Source organism: Gorilla gorilla, chromosome 1, assembly GCF_029281585.2.
Source record: "Gorilla gorilla gorilla isolate KB3781 chromosome 1, NHGRI_mGorGor1-v2.1_pri, whole genome shotgun sequence".
NCBI classification, from domain to species: domain Eukaryota; kingdom Metazoa; phylum Chordata; class Mammalia; order Primates; family Hominidae; genus Gorilla; species Gorilla gorilla.
In genome coordinates, this window is record NC_073224.2 from 21,315,883 (window position 1) to 21,336,653 (window position 20,771).

At 43.1% G+C, this 20,771-nt stretch overlaps 1 protein-coding gene across 10 annotated transcripts in view; it reads right to left on the bottom strand.

Moving 5' to 3' along the window:
* Positions 1 to 20,771, bottom strand: part of SIPA1L2 (signal induced proliferation associated 1 like 2) — a 233,408-nt gene that overhangs the window by 188,401 nt on the left and 24,236 nt on the right. For 2 of the 10 annotated variants that reach the window (XM_055372985.2, XM_055372958.2), the window contains exon 1: positions 9,509 to 10,775. The exons of 7 other annotated variants lie outside the window; for them this stretch is intronic. The gene's annotated coding sequence lies outside the window, so the exon portion shown is untranslated. Of the gene's footprint in view, positions 1 to 9,508; positions 10,776 to 20,771 lie in introns of those variants that run through there. One more of the 10 variants, XM_055372993.2, reaches the window with a different exon arrangement.

A 20,771-nucleotide genomic window follows, 5' to 3' on the forward strand; every position in this document is an offset into this window, starting at 1 on the left:
TTGGCTTCATCAGCTAACTCAGAAAAATCCCGCATGAAAGCAAAGCACAAGAGTCGGTTTCTCCTTGAGACCCTGTTTGTTAGCTCTGTCTCCGCACAGCGATACAGTTTGCACAGGGGATTCTGCCACAGTTCTGCCACCTGTACTCTGATATTTTCTCAGTGATCATGTGGGTCCTCTCTCTGTGTCCAGAGGACTCAATTAAAAAGACATTCATAAATTGAATGTCTAGGTTTCACACATCCACATCCTCAGAAGCAGGTGTCCACTATAATGTATTTATTAATATTTTATCAGATGTCATTTTATCTAGACAAGTTCATCATTGCCACAGTTATTACCAGGGAGTCCTACTGCAAAGGGCAGTTGAAGAGCACCTGGCTTCCTCCCAAAAGGCTCCAAAGACCGAACGACTCCAACCTGAGTGTTCGAGATTCACAGGAAGAGCTCATCACGTAATCACACAAATCAGAAAACTGAAGAGAAAAATAAAATGGGTCAAAATATCAACTCACACAAAAACAGCTACTCTAAATGACTTAAAATTTCTTTTAATGAAGAATTTTTAAAAAGCTTCTATAGAAATAACAAGATATTCTTCTAGGCATGAAAGCTTTCTCTTCTAGAGCCACCCAAGAAAAACACACTTGTGATTCTTCATACACAGAAAACAAGCAAACATCATCACTACCTAGTTACAATGCGAAATTGCTGGGAAAACAGGAGTGAAACAGGAGTCTTTGTCACAAACAGCATCAATTACATAACCAATCTGATGCTGTCCCTTCATACTGGGCACATTCCCAATCAGGGGAAAGAACACTGGTTGGCTTTTTAAGCGAATAATGATAACGACTGCGTCTATTATTTTGGGAGTATGTCTACACAGCTGGTGTCATAGGCCTTGATGGTAATAGGAAACAGACATACAAGGGTAGGGAGACTGAGGATGACGGTATCACAGGAAGGTGGGATGGGAGGGGCTGTGCAGCTGTATTTCACAACTTTATTACTTATATTAATACAAAAAGATTACCTTGACTAATCTTTATTATGAACACAAAACCCATTTGACTTTTTAAAAACTAATGAATTTATGCAGCCATTACATTTGCCCTAATTATTCAAACTGCTACATAAAGTATGAACTGATACACCAGGTACGGATTTAGATGTTCAGGACACAGGAGTCAACAGCCCCAGTGAAAGTGCCACACTCCAGGAACTCTCTTACACATCCCTCCCACATGACCCCACACGTCTATCACCACACATATGAGGTATCTGACCCATTTCTGTAATACTAAGTTCATAATGAATCAAGTCTAGTTCTGTCTCATTTAGCACCTTTCCTGTATGTCTTAAAGTCGTGGTTCTCAAAAAGTATGAACCACGGGCCCCTTAGGATCCCCAAGGCTCTTCAACTGGATCTGTGAGGTCAAACTGGAATTCTAAAGCTGTTATTTGCCTTTTTTTTTTTTTTTTTTTTTTTTTGAGGCGGAGTCTCGCTCTGTCGCCCAGGCTGGAGTGCAGTGGCGCGATCTCGGCTCACAGCAAGCTCCACCTCCTGGGTTCACGCCATTCTCCTGCCTCAGCCTCCCGAGTAGCTGGGACTACAGGCGCCCGCCACCACGCCCGGCTAATTTTTAGTATTTTTAGTAGAGACGGGCTTTCACCGTGTTAGCCAGGATGGTCTCGATCTCCTGACCTCGTGATCCACCCGCCTCGGCCTCCCAAAGTGCTGGGATTACAGGCGTGAGCCACCGCACCCGGCCTTATTTGCCTTTTTGTACAGCATCAACAGTACAAGAGCAACAGCATGTAAAAATGTGTGTACCTTACCAAACAGCAAGGCAGTGGCCCCAGACTGTACTTACTAGCTGTCATCTTACCACATAACTGCAGTTAAAATAAATGAAGAGGTCAGTCACCTCACTTATTGTCCTTGATGGATGATATGATTTGGCTGTGTCCCCACCCAAATCTCATCTCGAACTGTAGCTTCCATAATTCCCTCGTGTTGTGGGAGGGACCCAGTGAGAGATAACTAAACCATGGTGGCGGTTTCCCCCATACTGTTCTTGTGGCAGTGAATAAGTCTCACAAGATCTGATGGTTTTAGAAGGGGAAATCCCTTCCACTTGGCTCTCACTCTTCTCTTGTCTGCCGCCATGTGAGACGTGCCTTTCACCTTCCACCATGATTGTGAGGCCTCCCCAGCCATGTGGTACTGTGGGTTCATTAAACCTCTTTCTTTTGTAAACTGCCCAGTCTCGGGTATGTCTTTATCAGCAGCATGAAAACGGACTAATACAATGGAGAAGTAAAAAACTGATTTTATTACGCCTTGACTCTTGAGCACACACACACTATGACTCTGTGTGATGGAAGAGAAAGCCCTGTTGCAGCATATATTGGTGGCTGTCGCAAGGGTCAGCACCTGTGTGGTGGACCTATGAGGTGATGAGCCACTTTTTTCATTGAACCCAACCTTGTACTTGACAGAGCGATATATAAACAATGGTTATTCGGACAAGGCTATCTGGCAGGCTTTTTAAAGAAAAGAAACAAAATGGGCCCATTTTCAAGGAAAACAGTAAGATTAAGCTTTTATGAAAATTTTAGACTTTCTTAAAACTTGAATAACCACTGTGATCTTGACAATTTCCCTACACTTAAGAATTTTCTGATTCATGACAAGAATTTTTGATATTACAAGTGAAATATATAAACATTTGGGAGATTTTTCTAAGTGGCCAATGCATGATATTCAAAATAATACCTAAAACAGAGTTTTTAAAGTTCATAGATAGGGTTTCAGGATCTACATACATCTCCACCAAACTTTGAGATACCACTTCTCTAGTGTTATATCAAAGAAGATCCACTATTATCTGAAAGGAAATTCAAACACTCCCTTTTCCAACTACAAACCTGTGTGAGGCTAGGTTTTCTTTGGTTGGATGGCAACCAGAGCTACATATCACAACAGATTGAATGCAGATGCAAGGCAAGAAACCAGCTATCTTCTAATAAGCCAGATATTAAAGATATTTGCAAAAAATAACGAAGCATACTTCTCAATAAGCGTCTTAGTTTTGGAAAATAGTTATTTTTCACGAAAGTATTATTTATGTTAACATATACGTGGGTATATTGTTATCTTAAATTCAATAATGATTTCTAAAATCCCTTTTTTATTTCTAATGCGGTAGATTATGTGATTGATAGAACTCACATAAACAAAAACTCTTTGGAGTCCTCAATTATTTTCCAGAGTGTAAAGAAAAGGCATGAGACTAAAATAATTGAGAGGCACTATCTGAAAGAAACATTTAGGTGGCAGTTCCCACAAGGAAACACAGGGGCACGTTTATGGAAAAGAATTTGAGACATAAAGCAGGTGAGCTAAAATTTCCTCATCATCAGGTGACAAAACGCAGTTTCATTTCAATTCATTAAGCCAAATACGTATTCATTGAGGTTTCTCTTTAGGGTCAGACAATGATTAAACTATTTAAACATTTGGATCTCCATTAATCTTCTATCAATTTCCCAAATGACTAGTCTTGTGTAACACTACAGTAACACAGTATGTAAATTCACCCAATTAGTTCACTGGTACTTGTATACTCTCCCAAATCCACTAACATTCACTACATCGTCTTTTGCCACCATTGGCTGAGAGACTTCTCACTGAATTACTGATTTTCTGCCAATTAATTACCATAGTTAAGATTCAGTTGAGCTTCTCTTCGCAGAAATTCTTTTTTCCAATCTCACTTCTCTTGTACCCTTTGGAGTCTGTTGGGGAATCAAAATAATTGGAAACCTAAGGATAAGATACTGAGTTCTAAAAATATCCTTGGCATAACTTACAAATAACTCAGTTGTCAGACACTTAAATGGGCAAAGCTCTGTTCTCCACTGGATTCCACACTTGGATGCTTTTCAGCTGATCTTCCCTCAACTCTCTGTCAACAACTTTACTACAGGAATCTAAGACAAATCCATTTTACTGAACCCAGGGGAAAACTGATAAGTGCATTCACATATAGGCTCCTGTTTAGAAAAATGGCATGCTTGAGGTAGAAGAACTATAAAAAAGAAAAAAGAATCTCCTTATCTATAGTAAGGCATATGCGTTTCAGGAAAGGAAACACAACTTCTAATTCCTGAAACAGTACTTGCACAACTAAACAGACACTTCCTGCAGCAGTTCAGAAACCATCCAGCCAAGGAGGACGAATCACAGAACAGGAAGTCATCGCTCTATCTCAAGTCAAGGGTTCCTCTGAGGGCTTCCAGAGCCCACTGGAGTGTGCCTGCAATCCAGCGACGCAATCCGGGAATTCCACCTCTCCTATCCTCTTCCCCACAAGGGAAGTCAAGTCCCCAGACACCTTGCTGGAGCACACCATGGAACAGACAGTCCTCACCTCCCCAATTCCCACAGTCTCTCACCTCCACCTCCAGGGCCCTCCCACGCAGGCTACACAAAACCCCTCAAGAGTTTATCTCAAGATGCCCCATAAAAATGACTCTTGACTTTATTTCTCTAAAAGGTGTGTGTCACCAATTGCGCAGTGAGATTCAATAAAGCTCCATTTATTTTTGTATACAACTTGAGTCTGAAGAAAGTAAATAAATTAAACCAAACTTAATAAAGTTGAAGGAGAAATAAGAAATTTAACTCAGTGATAGCACCAGCATTTTAACAAGACTGCTGGAAGAAAGTGAGCTGGAGTTCATACACACTGTTTTCTGGAAAGCAGAGGGTATGGAGGAGAAACACAGTGGACCTGATGTCACATGCTGATTCAGACCCTAGCTCTTGGGCCCTACCTACTTCCTGAACGGGAACATGGCTTAGAGAAGCACATGGCATTGGGCCTCGCCCATGCAACCAGCCACACACAAATTAGTTCCATCCCTGCATTCCTCCCAATATCTCTACCACCATAAAAAAACAAAAAAAGGAAAAAAAAAATTCTCCTGCAGTGAAAGAATATGAGATCTTCCAACTAACTGCAGACCAAAGTCAGTCATATCAAACAGTGAATTCTTTACCATGCATTAGACAAAAGAAACTGGATTAGAGAAGTGACTTTAAGAGAGAAATGAAACCCACCCCATCAACCTAAAATGCAGACAATACAAACAGGAAGGACTGTGCTTTGTAAGAGTTTCCTCAACATAGTTTACAACAAACGAAAGGGAATAAACCTTGATCAAGTTAAAGGGCTGGTTAAAGGAAAGCCGGGTAAATCAGAACACGGCTGATTTCAAGGTGTGTGCCCATTTTCCGGAGTGCAGCCAACACAGGGGAGCAGTGATGAGTGCTCACCGTCTCTCTTGGCCTTACTGACCTCCAGCACCCTATCTGAAAATAGCAGCCCACATAGGAACGATGACAAAACAGCCAAAAAGCATTTAAATGGAAAGAGTTAGTTAAACAAAAATTAGTAACTCGGCCTATTACAAAAATAGTTCACATGTGATTCCCTATTTCCTTGACCAAATTGGAAAATAATTTAGCTGTTTATATTTCAGAGAGAAGATCAACACACACAGGTACTCGAGTACTGACATTTCCATATTGGTCATGACGGGATCAGTCCTGTAAGGTTTGCTACTCATGAGTACTGTGCTGCCCATTACCTGTTGTACACCAAACCCAGCTCCTCCCTGGGTCTGCCGAGGGTGGGCAGTGGAGCCCTTGGGCCAGGAGCCCCCACCAGGGCCAGGAATGTGGCTGCCTCTGGCTGGTCTCCAGGGAGGACGAGGTTTAACCTTTAACCCAGAATGGCATAGCCGTCTGGCACCTCTGCCTTTTGTTGTGTGTTGCCTTTAAGCTCTCTCTTCAGGCCTTGTGATGCAGTTTACTGACTGGCAAGGTTTTCTCTCAGTTTTCTAGTCTCCTTAAGTGAGGCCATGTTAGGGCAGAGTCTAAGAAAATCAAAAAGATGCGGTACCTTATGACAAGGAGAGGGGAAAATGCTTCCGAGCCCTTGTACCAATAAACTCCTGACCAAGGGAGTCAGTGAACGGAGGTTGCTCTACTTCAAAATCCAGTTTATCCCGGCCCAAGAGGAACTCTTGTTCCTCACTTCTTATGTTCTAATTTTTAATTTACTAGAACTGGCTGAGACTCCTGCTTAAAAAAATAAGAACACAGTTGAAATGGCAACAGCCTAAGCCTGTAAGTGCCGCCTGCCATCATAAAGGGCCACTTCTATGGGTGCTTCTAGTGGGACTGAGCCCTTATGTCCCTTTTTTTCCCACTAATCACTCTTACGAAGGGGCTACCAGAATAAGAAAAAGAAGGAAAACGTGACTGAATTATCCATTGCCACTATTTTACTACTAAAAATAAACTACCAGAGAAAAGGGAGGAAAAAAATATAAAGTTATCAATTCTTACGCACACACACACTTACTTAGAGGCTGTCTGAAAGCAAGAGGAATATTTAGCACAGACATTTGCAGACACTTACCGTCAGAACTAAAATGGGAAGCTGCATAGATAGAAGTCACTGAATAATTAGCCGTGAAGACAATTTTCCTCCGCTATCTGCCAGATACAATTTCTTTCACTCCATCTCCAGAGGTAAACACATCTCAACTGGTATAGCTGAATGAGACCACCTGCCACTTGGTTTGCAAAGGTTCTTAATTTGGGGTAAAATTGTAGCCACCTAAAATGTTCAGATCTAAAAATACAAGTATTCTTTTATAAATCAAGTCTGTTGATCTTAAATCAAATTAACTCTGGTTTGTATGTGAAAATAAAATAAAAAACTGATTTATCATGTAGTCTATACACTCCTGGCCCTCAGGTATTGAAAGACTAAGAAAAACTTAGTGAATCAAAGGAAGGAATGTTTACTGTTACCCCAAAACTTTGTAAACTGCCAGGTTTTCTAGAACTAAACAACAACAACAAATCTTTTTTAACCTTTCCATAAAGAACCTTAGAAAACTTGTAATAAAACTAATTTAATATAAAATTAAAATGAGCACTAATATTTCAAGCTTCAGTTTATCCTCTCCGAATGTTCACAGGAAAAAAAAAAAAGGTGAAAATGCCCTTTTCTTCTCTCCTTAAATCCTCTATTTCATAGTCTTCTGCTGTACGACTAGAAAAATGGAAGAAGGGGAAATTAGTCCCAAGTAATGAAGAGAATCAGTTCCCTGTAATTCCTGACCTCAGGAAATTCTCGGTTTTAATAGTGGTGCAGGTGCTGGACACATTCAGGTAGATCCAAATTTTTATCTGGGCTGAACACACCCAAGTAAATCCAAATGACTTAGGAAACTCAGACAGCAGCTGCAAAATGACTCTGAAGACAGCGTGTTCAAGGGCTGCATAAATTATTACATATTGTATCACGTATTTACAACAAACACAAAACATCACATTTAAGAAAAACAATAATATATATTTTTCTAAAAGTCATAAGTCAAATATTAACTCTCTCATAGAGATATCTTTAAAATGTTAAAATGAGGTATCTGGTCAATTCCTGTTTAACAAGCATGAGTAATAATGATGGGCCACATTTCCTGAGTCCTTTCTGCAGCCTGGGAGAAAGGCCGGGGTGAGGAACCCGTTCAGCAAGCACGGGCTGTGTGCTTTCAGCTTCTGCACTAACACCTTTTTCTAGATGTTCCTGAACACAAGCAGGATATTAATGGGGGCGCTTCATTTTAAGGCCTAACCTGGAGACATTGCATTTTTTTAAATGTAGCTCGCAGAATAAGAATTCTGAAACCAATTTTAGTTTGGTTTCAGAATTTACCATCTCCAGGGTGCTTTTCATAAAACGATTTGTTATGGTTTTGTTCAAATGATTACATAGAAACAATCCAAACTATCTATAAAATGTCACTAAGTATCTTAGAAGTCAGAGTGGCCAGCATTTTCCAACAAGTTGTTGAAATTAAACGAAAAGATACAAATTCTCAGTAACACACACGCACACACAAAAATAAATAAATAAAAATAAAAACATCCCACTTAAATCGTGTCAAATAAGCAATATTCAAAGTAGGAACAGGTCTTTAGAAAAGTCACCTTTCAGCAAATGGTTGCACCGCCCTCACCTAAGGGGCCTCTTTATACTCCGTGGACATCCAGGGCAGACCCCGCTTGGGCAGGCACAGTCTAAATGGCCCAGCCTCAAAGCCACAAGGGCAAGCTCAAGCCCCTCAGTCAGCCCTGCTCAGCTGGCTCCTGCCCTCCTGCCCTCCTGCCCTCCTGCCCAAGCGGTGGGACCTCTGACCCTCTAGCAATCTCTAACCTGTCTCCGACAAGCCTGACCTCAGCCCCCTATTAATTCTCAAAACCCCACCCTGGCAGCATCCTCAGCACTCCCCTCCAGTCTCCTGATGACCTCACTCTATCTGCCCAGTCGGACTAGAACAGGCTTGTAGAGTGTGACTCCTACTGATTCCATGGAACTGATAACATAAGAAGTGAAGGTAAAACATGAACAAAGGAGAGCGTTGCCACCAGAGGGGAAAGGAGACAGTGGTAGAGCTGCTATGGGCAGAGCTGGCTGTGGGGAAAAAGCAAGGAATAAAAATCAACAGCTGGTGCTAAGGAGAGAGTAAAAACAAGGGGAAAAGTTGAGTCAGAGGAGCTGGTGTCAAAGATGAGCACACAGGAGAGACGTGAGTGAACACTGAGCGGAGCCAGGGCGGGGACTCCTGCCCTCACCTCATTTTATGCTCATCATCACCCACAGCCATCGCTCTGTCTGGAGTAGCTATGGCCAGACAATTTTTATTTCTTTAGTTTCCATCCTCACTCTCCTTCTGGGAAAAACAAATACCTTGGGACCAGTGCTTAAGGGAGTCAATTTCAATGCCCCTTTACCCAGCCTCTTTCTAGCTATTCTTTTTAAGTTTTTTTTTTTTAAATCAATAAGCTCCCTTGTTCCCACCAAAGTTTTTCCAGTTCAACAACCTTAAAAAGTCCTAGTCTCTAAATTTCATATGCTTATTCTTAGATCTAATCAGAATCTCCCCTGAAATATTCTAACACCATTTAACTTTTTTATAAAGCCTGCAGGTAATGCCCAAGCACCTCAGGTCTCAGGCAGGCCAGTGGTGTTCCACTGAGGCTACACTGTACCATCACCTGAAGATCTGCAGCGCCCACACCGAGGCTGCACCCATTCCAATTAAACCAGAAGCTCGGCAGGGGCCCAGGCATCTGTTTTTGTTGTTGTTGTCAATGCTCCCAGTGATTCCAATATGGAGCCAAGTTTGAGAGGGCACAAAAGAAACACAGCCAAGGTGCCCATTCCGAGGAACAGGAACAGCTACACAACCGTGGCTAGCTGCTAGTGATGACTTACCTTGCTTACCACTTTTCAACTGCCCCTTCCCTTAGTAATAAGTGATCTTGCCAGGTTGAAATCATTGGTCCACTGGCTAGTGAGGTCTGGCCCTCAGTGTCTTCCCAGTCACCAACTCTCTCACGCATACAAAGAATACTTACCCCCAGCTCATGTAATTTCCAGTCCAACGGGCACAAAGCCTCGGGGCAACAAAGAAGGCCTTCACTCTAAAAAACTGGTTAGACATAAAATTAAATTAAGCCATAAAAGAGAAAAATGCAAAGTCTGGGCCCCAGACTACAATTGAAGGTCTAGCAAAGGGCGGCCGGAGGTCGGATAGCACACCACCCTTTGTGCTGGGCTGTCACTGCTGGGCTGTCACTGCTGCACCGGGCGGCTTCTGACTCCTTTCAGCTGTCACATTCCTCACAAAGGAGAGAAGGCCAGGGGTCCGGACGTTCCCCCCAGCACACTAATCTCATTCCACCCGGCTCAAACTCTGCTCTGGGTCTGCAAAAGTCATCTTTTGTGCTCCCCCCACGAAAGAGGATTTCAGATTCCTGACTTTCATATAAACTGTCTAACTTTCAATCGGGAGGGAATGGTGGACTATGTTTAGGTAGGGTCTGTGCTACAAATGACCATTTTCTTCCAATGCTCATTCAAAAATGAAACCCTTTTTAGGGTTTTAGGAATATTTGGAATTTAAGCTTTTGTTCCTTTAAATGTTTCAAAGAAATAAAACCTATTTTCATTAGGAATAGATGGAAATCATCTTTCTAATGCTAGTACAGAGGATTGAATGGGTCCAAATATGTTAACCAAATGAAAATATTGCTTTCCACAATGGTTGACAATTACCTTAGAGTTCCACTGCCCATAGGAGCTCACTGGAAAAAAAGTGAGTAACTTCCCTTGCTCTTTTCAAAACTGTTCAGCTTCATGAATGATGCCTTTGGGATGCTATTTGTAAGAGGTTTTAAGCTGAAGATGGGGTGAGGGTTGGAGGCTAGACACAAAGAAGAGGAGAAAGAAAAGAAGGTTCTAGCTTAAAACTAACCAGGATTCCGGAAAGTCAAAGGGCTAGTCGTGAAGTGGTTCTGCTGATGCCCAATTCAGGCTTACCCTGAATGTACTGCATGCTCTTAGCTCACTGCTCACTCTCTCAAATCCATTTTCCCTCATGAAACAACACTAAACATACAGAACATCACACTAGAAAAGCCTCCCCAACACTCACATGCTATAAGAAAACTGCCCTATGTGTTTCCCATATGGGAAACGAATTTCAAACACACGCTGCCACTGAGGCATCGTCTGCTGAAATTAACTTCACATGAGAGCTGCATCAAAGCAGAACTGGGCCCCAAATCACCAACAAGGAAGGACCCTAACATAATTCTTGGCTTGCTGAATTTATTCATGCTATTATAAGACATTTAGAATTGCTTACAGAAAAATAAACTGTTAAATAGTTCTTGTTTTATCATTTTGTCAATAAATATATTCTAAATATCAATGTTCATATGAAGGAAGGGTAAGATGTTTAGCTCCTTGAATTAAATAAATACTCTATTAAATTTCCAGTGGTTAACCTATTTGTAGAAAGAACAGCTTCTTCTTATTAATATTGAAACAATCACTAAAGGGAAGAAGAGTTTTTGAGAAGCCTGTTAGTGAGAAGTGCTTCTTCCCCGCTTCGCCTGTGAGGGGATCGATGAGTTAACTCTGGGACTCTTCCACTCCTGAGAAGTGCAGGGACTTATCTGATCAGAAAATGGTTCATTCCCGGCCTCCTCCTGCTCGAGGACCAGGCCACCGTGCAGGCAACGTGCCACCTGGGCCCAGTAAGTTAAATGGCCTAATCCTGAGACTCTGCTGGCAGGACCATTTGGTTTTCACAACAAGCTGTGGCCTCCAACCTTGCCTCTATCAATGATAAATGATTATGTGGGCCTCTACTTTCACTTTCCTTATGGTTTTTAACTTTTTCAAAGCTTGGGCAGGAAGAGGGTTCTATGAGCATCCCAGAAACCCCAACATCTGTGAATGGGTAACAGTATCAATTTCACTTCCCAAAAGGGCACTTAACCTAACAATGCACCGATGAATACAGCCAAAATTAAAACGTGGCATCAATACCCCCCACACACAGGCCTGCAGGCCTGGATGGCAGCCCCCAAACACAAACAATCCAGAGGAAAAGGCACAAGGTGGGGATAGTGAACTGGCAGAGGCCAGGTGACAGCAGCCTCTATGGTGGGACTCAGGGGCCTGAACATCAACCTAAAGAAGTAACAAGATTTGGCCGGGCGCGGTGGCTCACACCTGTAATCCCAGCACTTTGGGAGGCCAAGGTGGGCGGATCACAAGGTCAGGAGATCGAGACCATCCTGGCTAACACGGTGAAACCCTGTCTCTACTAAAAAATACCAAAAAAAAAAAAAAAAAAAAATTAGCCGGGCGTGATGGCAGGCGTCTGTAGTCCCAGCTACTCAGGAGGCTGAGGCAGAAGAATGGCATGAACCCAGGAGGCAGAGGTTGCAGTGAGCCGAGTTCGCGCCACTGCACTCCAGCCTGGGCGACAGAGCGAAACTCCGTCTCAAAAAAAAAAAAAAAAAAAAAAAAGTAACAAGATTTGATCTGGACTCAGAAGAATCACTCAGGCCCCTACTGTGATCCAGGCGAGAGAGGCTGATCTTGGCCCTGTAGTGACAGTGGAGACCTGAGCAATTTCAGAGGTGGAATCAGAACCCCACACAGGAATTCCTTTTAGACAGGCTGAGTCTGAGGCACCCGAAAGAACACTTCCAAAGTGAAATACACACCTCACTTTTAAAACCTGTTCTCCATATTTTCTTAAAGGAAGGCACACCTGCATGTGAGCCACAGACTGAATTTGAAACTAACAAAAGCTTGCCAATAATTGTGTCCTCATCCTCAGCCTGGCCATGATCTCTTAATTTTCATTATCTGGCTCCCAAAGAGAAGCTTGCTCTGCTTAGTCAATGTTCCTTTTAAAGACAGCCTGTAGGCCAGGCTCTGTGGCTCATGCCTGTAATCCTGACACTTTGGGAGGCCAAGACAGGAGGACTGCTTGAGCCCAGGAGTTTGAGACTAGCCTGGGCAACATAGTGAAACCCTGTCTCTTTAAAAAAAAAAAAAAAAAAAAAATCAGCCGGGTGTGCTGGTGCGCACCTGTAGTCCCCGCTACTTGGGAAGACAAAGTGGAAGGATTGCTGATTAAGCCGAGGAGTTTGAGAGGCTGCAAGTAAGCGGCAATGGCATCAATGTACTCCAGCTGAGTGACAGAATGAAACCCTGTCTCTAAAAGAAAACCAAAAATGACAGCTTGTAGCTAACTCAAAGACACCTGTTGTCTTTTGATTCATCCATAAAGCATCAGAAATATACAAATAAATTATGCAGTGTCTTAGCCTGTTCAAGCTGCTATAACAAAAATAGCATAAGCTGGGTAGCTTATAAACCAAGAAATTTATTTCTCACAGTTCTGGAGGCTGGAAGTCCAAGATCAGGGCACTAGCACATTCAGGGTCTGGCGAGAGCCCACTTCTGTGATTCACAGAACGTCACCATCTTACATGGGTCTCTTCCTCTCTTGGGCATCTTATAGGGGCACTTATCCAATTCAACAGGGCTCAGGCCTCATGACCTAATCACCTTCCAAAGGCCCCATCTGTCAATACCATCACCTTGGAAGTGAGGATTTTCAACACATGAATTTTGGGGGAATATAAATATTCAGACCAAGCGAGTAGAGACTGGTGAGCAGACTAAGATGAACAAGACAAACAGGCCTCAGCTGCAGCTCAACTCCAGTGAAACAAACCTGTTACGTATGTGACAAACCCTCTACCCCTCAAAAAAAAAAAAAAAGACTTCCAAATCCTGCGATTTTTAGCCACTGCATTTAAATATAATTCGACAGCTGCTTTAATGGAGCAATTTCCTTCATAACCCCAAATCCATTCGATTCAATAACATTAGTTCCCTTAGCAAATAATGAGCATCCATTAGGTGAACAGCAACCAGCTCTATGCTTAAACCCTGTAAAGTGACAGAATGAGGGCAGGGGTTCTGGATTCAGATTACATATTTTAAAAAACAAACAAACAGTGGTGTCTGATCATCCGGAACACCGCAGCTTCTGCAAATACCACCCACTCTGCCTAGGCCAATAACAGCTTAATGAGTCTGACAGTGGAGCCTAAACCAAAAGCTTGCTCCCAACACCTGTATATTCCCCCACTGTAAGTATACCCAACACCTGTATATTCCCCCACTGTAAGTATACCACTCAGCAGGGCATCCAGGACAGCAAGATGCTGACTGCTCCTCAGCAAAGATCTGCCAGTAAGAACTGTGGCCAAGAGCAAATTTTTACCTGTTGCAGGAAGTCGCATCATCTTCTGTACACTATCAAATCAAAATGTGTTTCCAATTCCAGGAGAAACCCACCAATCCACAGTGCAGATCCCTGTGTGCCCACCCTGTGTGACTCCACAGTAGGAAGCAGCTGTGATGACCTCGAAGTTCTGGTGAGTTTTGGTGAGAGTGGCTACACGGTGGGGTAGAACTACCCTCTAAGATCAGAGATGACCAATCATGCTTCCTACTCCCCTGCTGTAGCCCCGGGCAGAGCTATGTAAGATACATTTATGCCCACAGCTTCTTAGCAAGACCTGAGCCTCACACTAAGATGACTGCAATCACATACAACCAGGCCAGAGGACTGCTACAACACATTCTGTCTGCTCTGCAGAAGTGCATGCTCGAAAGTATTCAACAAACCATTTATTAACCACATATCTACCTAGGCATATCCTGTCCAAGAAATGCCTTCCTGAAAGTATGTTACCCAGACCTAACTGATGAAAAATTTAGCAACTAATGTATGAAGGATCAGGAAGTAAAGACTTGGGCTCTGCTTGCCCATCTGCAGGGCTCCTGCCAGAACACGGGCACTAATCCGTTGCCAGAGTTTAGTGCCTTTCTGGAGTGGCACCCTTGGTCCTGAACTGGCTCTGAAGGCAGGACCTTCGACTTTGCTCAGTGCTTTCTGGGGATGCTTGAGAACTTTATGCTCAGTTCTGGAAGGAGCTATAAACTGATAGCAAGTTTGCTTTTTCAAATGAAGGGGCAGTGTTGGTGACACAGTTAACAAAAAAAAAATTCTTTTTCATTTCTCTGCTGTGCTATAGTAGCAGAATTAGAAAACACATTCTGAAAACAAGAATTTAAAAATCAACTTTTTTTCCAGCTATCCTCCCTAATAAGTTATAGCCAAAATCAATACTCCCCTTTTATTTTTCATCAGGTATTTTTAACTTAGTTACTTCAAGCTTCCAACAGCTAGAGTACCTCATGTGGACAAAGCCTTACCCGCTGAGAAATGAAAGTTATGAGTGTGAAGGGATGAGGAAACTGGGTTACTAGGGTGACTGAGAACCAAACTGTTGTGTCTGAAACAGGCTTTTTTGTTTGATTTTGCTTTCTGCCCAAGGGTGTCTGTTTATATAACTTCTAAAAAAGATAATAACCTAAATTAAGGAGCATGCCTGTCGGATGACATAATGTGGTTTATCTGTGATCTAGCTGGGGAACAATGGTCACCATGCACCTTACTTCTGAAGTGGGTAGGATGCTCAGCCGGAGCGTGCCCCACCCCCTGCCCCTCAGCACTCAGTTCCAGAGCAGGAGGTGGCAGTTGCTCCACAAAGACTCATGGAAGCCACTCATATGGAAGCCTCAGGGCACATAGGTGACAGCCAGGCAGCCTGCAGAGCAATGTCACCCCTGTCCTACAAAATGGGTTGTAGAATAACTGATAAAATCATGCAAGCTGCTATAAACAGTTACTGTGTCATGACAAAAATACTTTCACTCTTCCCAAAGGTAGAATGACAGTCCCTGTTTCCTGTGGCCAGTGGTGTCTCAAGTAAACCTATAGGCAAGAGCAGGCACCAATGACAGCCCCGATGGTATCCCCTAAAGGAGAGCGAGGGACCAGCCAGGGAGGATATGCCAAGTTAGACTAGGGAGGTGGCCTATTCAGTCAGCCCCAAGGCTGGGCCCTGGGACACAGGCAAGATGAAGACTGCCTCATCCTACAGTTGCAGTAGTCCAACAGAGACATTCAACTTTAGGGACTCAAAAAGCCTGTGTGCCCAGTTCAAGGAGAGCTAATAGCTAACAGCCATGTTGCCCAGGCTAGTCTCAATCTCCTGGGCCCAAGCAATCCTCCTACGGAATCAATTTTGAGACCCTCACCTTCCCTATGTAACTCTTTCTGAAAACAGATGGGCATTCCTGTCTTTGCAACAGCTCCACTCTCCCTGAAATCTTACTATGGGGCATTCTTCCAAAGTTTAAAACACCTCAGGGCACCAAACAAAGGATAACTCAAAACACTGATCATCAAGATGTCTTCTTTGATGATTAATTATAGCCCATGGCCCCTTGAATCCATATGGCTTCCAGTTTTTATGGGTCTTCAACCCATTTCTGTTATGGGTGAAATTTGGCCCATTTGGGGATGTTCTGGATTCAGAAAAACTGAAGACATACAGGTTTAATGGCATAGATGCTCTTAAATGTTTCTGAAATTCCACACCCCCAACACACCAAACGCCAAAATGTTCAAGCCAAGTTACAGAAATTTCAAAGGTAACAATTTTACTGGTATTCTTTACAGTACATTTTTCAACCAGGTAGATAAAATCAATTATCTCAAATTCTATTGTAAAAGGTATATCAAACTAAGTCAATCTTCATATTATTTTCATTTCCTAATATGTTTAACAATTCCTACTTGCTATTAACAAAAACATACTATTATTTATGATTTAAAATATGGGATGTCACCTTACAAGCATGTGAAGGAGTATATGTTTTTTAAAAATTATTTCAGAGGGTGCAAAGACAAAAACCTTTGAAGACCATGCCCTTGAGAAAAGCCCTCGCATGGAGAAGGTGGCCTAGTAAACAAATGCTACAAGGCAAGGAGGGGAAGTCACTACCAGAGAGAAAGTGCGGGCAAGTCTGAAGACGAGGAGGTGGGCATTCCAAGCAACAAGAAGAGCTTGTGCACAGGCAGAGAAGCAGCAAAGCCAACCTGGATGAGAGGCGAGGGGCAGGAGCCTCTGAGTCTAGAGACCAAGGACAGTGGTGTGGGAGGAGAGGGGAGGCTCTGAGGACCTACAGTCCATGCTGAGGGGTGCAGATTTTACTCAAGCACCCTCAGAAGGTTTTTTGTTTTGTTTTGTTTATTTAAGATGGAGTCTCACTCTGTTACCCAAGCTGGAGTGCAGTAGTGCGATCCTGGCTCACTGCAACCTCTGCCTCCCAGGTTCAAGCTATTCTCTGCCTCGGCCTCCAGAGTAGCTGGGATTACAGGTGCACGCCACCATGCTCAGCAGATTTTTGTATTATTAGTAGAGATGGGGTTTCACCATCTTGGCCAGGCTGGTCTTGAACTCCTGACCTCGTGATCCACCCACCTCGGCCTCCCAAAGTGCTGGGACTACGGGCGTCAGCCACCGCCCCTGGCCACCCTCAGAAGGTTATTTAAGCAGGGAAGGCTCATAACTAGATGACTGTTTCCACGCAGAAAATGCTGGCAGCAATATAAAGGATGAACTGGGCAGAGTAGACAACTGGAGACGGAGAGATGAGCTAGACAGCGGTATCTACAGAAACTTCTGCAGTGATGAAAATGTTACTCCTGCAATGCCCAGTATGGCAGCTACATGGGGCCGTTGAGCACCTGAAAGGTAGCTAGTGAGAATGAGGAACTGAATTTTTATTTTTATTTAATTTTAGTTAACCTAAATTTAAATGGCCTCATGCAGTTGGTGGCTACCATATTGAACACAGCAGCTAGAAAGCTATTTCAAAATTCAATGAAGGATGACATGTCCTAAGTAAGGCAGGAGCAGGGGGGATGAAAAAGACAGATTCAAAGGCATTTCTGATGCAGAATTAGCAGATGCTGGTGACCAACCGGACACGTGGTATAAGGATTGAGTTAGGGAGGACAACAAGCTTCGTCTAACTGGGCGTCCTATGTTGACAGTGACAGCACATACTAAGACAAAGAACAGAGTGCAACAGAGATCTGGGGGGAAGACAACAGATCCGGAAAGGATTTATTTACTGTGAAATGTATTGAGAAGACCCAAGGAAGACGACTAGGGACAGCTGGAGAAAGGCCAGACAGGTAAAGATCTGGAGGTCTCCTTCCAGAGGCTGTGAAAGATGCCACTTAGGGAGGTGTGATCGATCATGCAAAGTGACAATAAGATCATGAGACCCCAGGGTTTAAAAGGCATTGAGAGGTGGAGAGGCCAGCAAGGGTAGAAGAAAAACGACCAGGGGAGGGAGGAGAACGAGGCGCAGAGGTGTTTGAACAGCAAGGTGTTACTCAGGGTCAAGAGGAGTGGAAAGCCACAGAGGATGCGGCCTGAGGACAAGCCGTAGGATTGGCAATACCAGGACCCACAGAGCTGGGAGGGAAGGCCAGATGACGAAAGCCATGGGTGGAAGACAAGACTGGGGCAGCACCAGCAGGGTTCAGAGGTGTGGGAGAGCCGCTGGATGTTAGGATCACAGCAGCAAGGTCATGGAATTCCATCTCTCCTTCCAGGCCCTGCCATCCACTGATGCAGGTGACCATTAGATCCACATGGGGCACTCAGGCCCTGCTCTAACACCAGCCACATCATTACACCCCAAGTCTTTACGGAGACCATTTCTTCTAGGCCCCAATAGAAACTATCAGAAAAGTTCAAGTTACCTATTTTTGACGACTAAGTAAAAGGGTACCCAGCAGAAAAAGACCTTCTGAAATACAGAAGTGAAGCTGAAGCGAGCAGGGAATTTCACAGAAGTGGACATCATATTTACTCAATCCACAATCAGACTATGCTTTTTAAGACCTGCTGAATGGCATTTTTCAAACAAATCAACCTGATTCCACCACAGGGATTAATTACATCAAGCAGAAGGATACAACGCATCCACAGACTCTTGCTTATCAGTTTAAGAATCTTCAGAAGATTCTAGCACGTGGTCAAGCATAAGGGAACTGCCCCTGTGAGAATCTACACCAACTCCCTTCAAATCAACTTTGTTTTGACTCACTATCACTAATGAGAAGAATATTAATCGTTGAATACAATTTTTGTATTTTGACTTTAAAAACCTCTTCGTTCACTAAAATTCACTCCACTTTTATAGTCTGTTGTATTCATTTCCTTTCCAGCCGCCTCCTCTCACTGTGCTCCAGTGTAGGCAGACAAGTTATTTAACACATACCAGATGTTCAATAATGCAGAAATGTAACTATAGTTTATTGTGCACCTACTATGTGCCAGGCACTTGACAAAGCACTTTCACAAGCATTATCAGAATCTCACAACAATCTTTCACAATAGATACTCTAAGCCCCATTTCAAGATGTGAGAATCAAGGCTCAACTTGCCCAAGGTGGTGTATCTGTTTGGGTTTTGTTTTGGTTTGGTTTTTTTGAGACAGAGTGATGTGGCTTGGATCTGTGTCCCCACCCAAATCTCATGTTGAATTGTAATCACCAATGTTGGAGGTGAGGCCTGGTGGGAGAGACTGGATCATGGGGGTAGTTTCTAATGGTTTAGCACCAGCCTCCTAGTACTATCTCATGATGGAGTTCTCAGGAGATGTTTGTTTAAATGTGTGTGGCACATACCCCCTCTCCTCTCTTCCTCCTGTGTGGGCCATATAAGACCTGTCTGTTTCCACTTCATCTTCCGCCATGATTATAAGTTTCCTGAGGCCTCCCCAGAAGCCAAGCAGATGGCCAGCATCATGCTTCCCGTGCAGCCTGCAGAACCATGAGCCAATTAAACCTCTTTTCCTTATAAATTACCCAGTCTCAGGTATTTCTTTATAGCAATGCAAGAACTGACTTAATATACAGGGTCTTGCTCTGTCTCCCTGGCTGGAGTGCAGTGGCTCAATCATGGCTCACTGCAGTCTTGACCTCCTGGGCTCAAGTGATTCTCCCACCTCAGTCTCCTGAGTAGCTAGGACTATAGGCATACATCACCACACCCAGCTGATTTTTGTATCTTTTTGTACAGACGGGGTTTCTCCATGTTGCCCAGTCTGGTGTCGAACTCCTGGGCTCAAATGATCCACCTTCCTTGGCCTCCCAAAGTGCCAGGAGTATTACATGTGTGAGCCACTGTGCCCAGCCACCCAAGGTAGTACAGACTTCAGGTTCAAACCATGGAATATCACAGTGAACAAACCATGGTAGGTGTTCAAAAGACACTGAATAAAAGTTACTCCCAGCTGGGTGTGGTGGCTCACGCCTGTAATTCCAGAACTTTGGGAGGCCGAAACGGGTGGATCACCTGCGGTCAGGAATTCAACACAAGCCTGGCCAACACGGTGAAACTCTGTCTCTACTAAAAATACAAAATTAGCCGGGCATGGTGGCGGGTGCCTGTAATCCCAGCTACTTGGGAGGCTGAGGCAGGAGAATCGCTTGAACCTGGGAGGCGGAGGTTGCAGTGAGCCAAGATCGTGCCACTGCACTCCAGCCTGGGTGACAGAGCGAGATTCTGTCTTAAAAAACAAAACAAAACAAAACAAAACAAAAAACAAAAAAATAAGGTACTCCAAGCCTCACATTCATTCCACTAAAATTATACTGGCTTGTGAAATACAATTTTTACATTAAGATAAAAATAAAAAATACAGGATTTCTGATTCTCCAACAATATGATAGGACTTCTTACACACATCACACATACATGCACTGCCTGTGCCACAGTCAGACACAGTTGCTGCTTTCTGATCCATCAGACAATGCTGTAGCACACACAGCACATTCTAACCACATATTCATATCAGTGTCTCAGACACATGATGCTACTGAGTTCAAGAAATTTCAAGTACATTAACAATGAATATATATTATAGGCATCTTTCGTAACAGCAACAGAAAGGACCTCATAATCTATTAATACTTTTCATCTACTATCATTACAATTTGATAGATACTAAAAATTGACTTCAGAGTTGCTATTCAAACATAATTCTTAAAACATGCTTTCATAAGTCATGTAGACTAATTCACAGAGAGACAATTAGCCTTTGACACTGCATTTAATTTAATAAGCCATTTCAGAATTTTAATAGAAGCATTAACAGGCGTGAAAGACGAATGAACTTTTTTTTGAGACCTCATAACTTACAAATTAGCTAATTTTTATTTTTAACATAAATGTCAAAAAGCATAGTACCAAAGGGCTGGCAATTATACTGCTAAAAAGACATGGAAGTTATCTGGGTCAAGGTATCTCTGCTTTCAGAAACAAGCCGAGAGCTTTAACGGTATTTTTAAAGTAAATGCCAAAA